The following is a 5,280-nucleotide window of genomic DNA, read 5'->3' as shown; positions in this document are numbered from 1 at the left end:
CAACAGATAGCTAGTAGAGGCAGAGGCAGGGGTAGAGGTAACACTTCTGGCAGCCAGGGCACAGTGAGCCAACCAGAGCAAAGTGGTGCACCAGCCAAGGTGTACATGTTTTGGGTATACTTATGTGATGCTTCTTGGTAATCCTTTGATACATATTCTGAATTGCTTTTGACATAAAAATAACTTTGCATCATCATTCACCTAGCACTCATGGCATTGCATTCATTGAGTCAAAGCCTCTCTTATATGCTCTCTAAATTCTATTTAGTAAGGCACAAACAGTTTTTGAAAGGGGAAGTACATTAAGGGGGAGAATATTTAAAAAACACACACTTCACTTGTGCTTAATTTTCCTCATACACTAATTGTGTCATCATAAAAAAGAGAGAGATCATTAGACCTAGGTGTCGTAACCCATGTTTTTATGATAATAAATAATTAGTGTGCTACTAATATACTTTAGAAGTGTTTGTATTGAGTTTGTAGGCCATAGACTCAAAATTGCCAAATTACTTCAAATCAAAGTTAAGGAAGAGCAACATAAGAAAGCAAATATTTATGGAAACCTACAATGTAACTTTTATTTATTTTATATCTTGTAAATCTCATTTTATTAATTATGTTAGCTCAAGTCTAGGAGATACTAAGAATATCTTGTTCAACTAAGTTTTCACCTAATTTTTTAACAAGGAAAAATTAAATAAATTTTTCAAAAATGCAAAATTAATTTTGAAAATTATTTTAGTTGCAAAATACATTGAATTAGCTTTCCAATGGTTTAAACGGATCAAAAATTCGAGTTCGGATCAAAAAGTTATGAGTTTTTAAACTCTTAATTTCTTAGTGTCTTTACTTGTAACTTTTTCTTGACCAAGGGGGAGTAAAATGAAATTTTCACATTTGAGAAATGAAAATTTGTTTTTGAAAGTTTTTCCATTGAAAATTTTATCAAATTATCTTTCCAATGGTTAATACGGATCAAAAATCCGAGTTCCGATCAAAAAGTTATGCATTTTCGAAGTCTGAGTGCCCTTTTGACACTTTCTGTCCAGAGAGCACTTCGGCAGCTGAAAATGGGAAGTTTGGTAGCTGAAGTTCACTCTTTAGATCATGGTTTTCTAGTGTTAAAAGTCTTTTTGTCCAGAAAGCACTCCAGTTTTTAGCGCTTTAACCTTCGGCAGCCAAAGTAAATAACTCCGGCCGCCAAAAGTGACTTTCAAAAGCTATTTTTTAGTGCTTTAACCTTCAGCAGCCGAAGTAAATAACTCCGGAAGCCAAACCTGGGTTTTTATAACTCAATAAAATAGAGCTTTGGGTGGTTGAACAGTTAGTTTTGCATTTAATGCACCCCCAACGGCTATTTTCTTGCAAAAATTATAAATAGGCACCATTTATGACTGGAAACAAGTTTTGACAACAACAATCTTTTGGAAATTTATTGTGTTCTAAAAATTTTTCTTATTCTCTCTCTCTAGAACTTGAGCTACCATAGTTAATTTTGAGAACTTGATATTTGAGTTGTAAATTCATTGTTCTGAGAGTTCATTCAAGGTTGTTATGAGCACTTATTGTAATTTTGAGTGTGATAGAGTTTTAAATAGCTCTTGAGTGTATAAGGATTGTAAAAGAGCAAGGGTTTGCTCTTGTGGTGATTTTAAGGGGTTTATTCTTCACCTAAAGAAGAATTTTAGTGGAGTTAACTCTCAAGGAGGGCTTTGAGGAGAGGACGTAGGCTTGGGATAGCCGAAACTCTATAAATCTCTTATGTTATCATTCTTCCTTTTCTCTTCTTTGTGTTTAAATTTCTTTTAATCTTTAATTTTGCAACTAGAACCCAATTCACCCCCCCCCCCCCCTCTTAAGTTGCTATAAGGGACAACAACATGTTTACTTGAAATGTGAAGGTATTAATATTATGTTTGTGAAATGGATTGAAGAAAATCTTTTACTTGATTTATTTCGTGGTTTCAACAGGTTATACTTTGGGTTTTGTTAAAGTTTTAACTATCACCATGTAGCCTTTTCACAAAATAAAGATTAAATAAAATGCTATGTTTTGTTCAAAATTCCTTGTAGTATATTTAGTAGGTTATCAGTAGGTGTAGTTTGGTAATTCATTAGGTATACTACAGGATCATGTCATGACTTACAAGGGATAAGGTGTGACAAGAAAAGTCAAAGATTCCTAATTAATAAAGTGCTAGCCAAGATCTTCTAAAACAGTAATAATCTCCCAAGATAGAGAATATTTGGTGGTCAACTATGCCAAATTGACTCCCAACACATATAGGAACATAAAAGGCATCAAAAACACTAAAGACCCACCACAAGGCAGTCCAATACATGTCCCAACAGTGTGCTCCACTTGAGCTTAATTTTCTTAACTCCAAATAGGCTTAATTCTTTTGATTTTGCTAAGCCCATGCAACCATAATGAAAGAGTTTCTGTTCTTTCCACCTTACATACTTGTAAGAACATGCCTTAAGGTTCTAAAATTAATGAAAATTCTTGACCCCCTTGTAGGCACATCACATTGGTCCCATTCGCAGGACAAAGAGTTGTAGGTGCGGAAATAGAAGTGGAGAGAACCTAATATGAGTTCAAGGCAGAACAGAGGTGCGAAGTAAGTCAAATAAATGAACTTCTCAATGTTGGCCTTTTTCCAGAGGCTTGAATATATAGGAGATAACCTGTCAATCCACTCAGCCCATCCAAGCTTGTATCTCTGCCAAAACTTGATCTCCCCTAATTTACAAATAGTTTTCAAAGTCTTCCAAGCAAGTAGCTCATCAGTATGGCCAAGAAGGAAAGGAGGTTTTGGAAAATCGATAGCATATGCAAAGGGCCAATGCTAACCACTGGCTTCACCTAGGTTCTACGAAAGAAAATGGAAAGGAAAGTTAAAGATAATTAGAAAGCACTAGGAAAATGGATAGAAGAGTTACGAGTGAGGGAAAAATACTCACTATCATAGAGGAATCTACTGTAGAAAGACCAACACTTGAAGAGCCATCAAATGAAGAAAAGGAGAAACTTGTAAAAACACCTATAAAGATGTAACACCCCTATGTTCGGTAGTGTGTTCTACTGTTTCGATGACAGTGTCTGTCCGGACAGCTAGGATGCTTGGAATTATATTTAAATATTAGTGTGGAGTTATAAGATAGTGAAGTACAATAGAGGAAAATACAAGAAAAAAATAAAGAAAAAAAATAAAAGAGAGAAAATGGAACTAAGCTAAACAGACAAAACTGTACCGATGGGTGACCGTACCGAGAAGTTACGGCGTGGACCGTTGACTAGCCCTGGACTGCGGGAAACCCTGGAAAATATTTTTAAGACTTAAATAAACATCTATTGAAATATAAATGAAATTATAAATTTCAAAGAAAAATTAAGTAATTAGTACAAAAAAAATCGAGAAAACAACAAAACTCGGTATTACCGAAAAATTAGGAATGCAACCCGAATAGGGGCATTGTGGTCATTTGAAACCCCGAGTTGCCTTTTGACCTAAATGTACATTAAAAATAAATGATATTAAATTTTTGAAATACTATGAAAATTAAAATGGTGGTCCATAATTTAAATAGTGAAAGAAAAGGGGTATAATGTTGAATAATTGAAAGTTAAATTATAATGTTGAATAATTGAAAGTTAAATTAAATTAATCTTATTCTTACATTAGTGAACCACTAAGCACTTTGAAAATCAATAAAAATGCTGTTAACTTCCACTAACTTCTGCAAACCTTCTTCTTCCTCAAATTCTCTCCATTGCTGAAACCAAGATCTCCCAAGGTCCATCCATTGCTGCCCACATGCAAGGTGCACTCCACCTAGGTTCAAGCCATCTTTTTCACTAGCTCCCTTCATTAAACTTGACCACCATACCTTGGGCAGCATACTTGGAGCAAGAAAGATAAGTTTTGGCGAGGTTTTGAAGAAGTCCAAAAGAGGTAAGTGGGTGTTTTCAATTCTTGTTTCATTAAAAGTATAACCAAGGTTGTAGGTAGTTGATTTATGGAAGAATTTTTGATGTTTGATGAATTATTGGAGTTAAGCCATTTCGGCAGCCATGAAACCTCACCATGAACAGCTTGTCCTAGCATGTAAATGGTTATTTGAATGTTGATTTAAATGTTTAATTGTATTGAAGTTGAATTCCATGTGAAAGTTTGATTTGTAAGCTTGAAAAGTGAAAATGGAAGTTGATGGGTATGTGTAAACTTGTGGTAGCCTCATGAAGAAGATTGAAGTGTTTAAGTTCATGAAATATTGTTGAATTATGTTGCTTATGGTGGCAGCATGTGTATGTGAATAATTGTTTGGATTTGGACATGTAAATGAGGTATGTTCATGTGGTTAAATTGTGTAAATGAACTTTGGAAAATTCTGAGTTATAATGTGTATGTTGAGAATGGTTACAAGCTGTTCAAAATGACCAAAATGTGTTGTTAAGTATGTTAATAGTATGGTACAAACCAGAATTGGCATGAAAGGGTTAGCTTGGTAAGTATAGAATGTGTAATTGGTATGTGATGAAGAATGTGTAGCAGGGCAGTGTATGTTTTAGCTTAGAACCTTAAGTGTGTGACTCCAATTGGTATGAGACCAATTGGAGGTGAAACTAGGCACAAAATGTGCCAACTTTCTTGAAGGAAGCTTACCTAAATTATGCCTAGAAGGTGACTTGAAAATTGACCAAATTCGGATTAGTGACTTGAAAGCCTGAAAATTGACCATTTGGGCAGCAGTTAGTGTTTTAACCATAACTTACTCAAAACAAGTCTAAATGACCTGAAATTTTTACCATTAATAGTTTAGGCATATATCTGCAATTCTTGTGAAGACACCAAAGCCCAAAAATGGTCAGAACCAAGCCAAATAGCTTGCACAAGTTCAGGTACCAAAACTGGCCGAACCAAAAGTGACCTAAAAATGACCTAAGCCTACCATTTTAGTGCATTCTGTCTAGCATTGGTAAATTGATCATATGTTGGTATACACAACTCAGAATGACCTGAAATTTTGCCCCGCGTGTAATAAGACATAGACCTACAAGTTTATAGTTTGGACCGGAACCCAAAAACCGAGGGAACTAGGTCGTCCAACTAGGTCGTCCAACTAGGTCAAAATAGTATACCGAAATCCAGTAAATTGCAATAAAATGCAATACACTTGGAAATGAAATTGGTAACATATACCAACACTAAAGGGCTATAAAATGTGACATATTGGTAACATTAGAATTGACTCACTTAGAGTGCATCAAGGGTC

The sequence above is a fragment of the Hevea brasiliensis genome, chromosome 15, assembly GCF_030052815.1.
Source record: "Hevea brasiliensis isolate MT/VB/25A 57/8 chromosome 15, ASM3005281v1, whole genome shotgun sequence".
In the NCBI taxonomy this organism is placed as follows: Eukaryota; Viridiplantae; Streptophyta; class Magnoliopsida; order Malpighiales; family Euphorbiaceae; genus Hevea; species Hevea brasiliensis.
Note: the sequence above shows the minus strand (reverse complement) of the source record.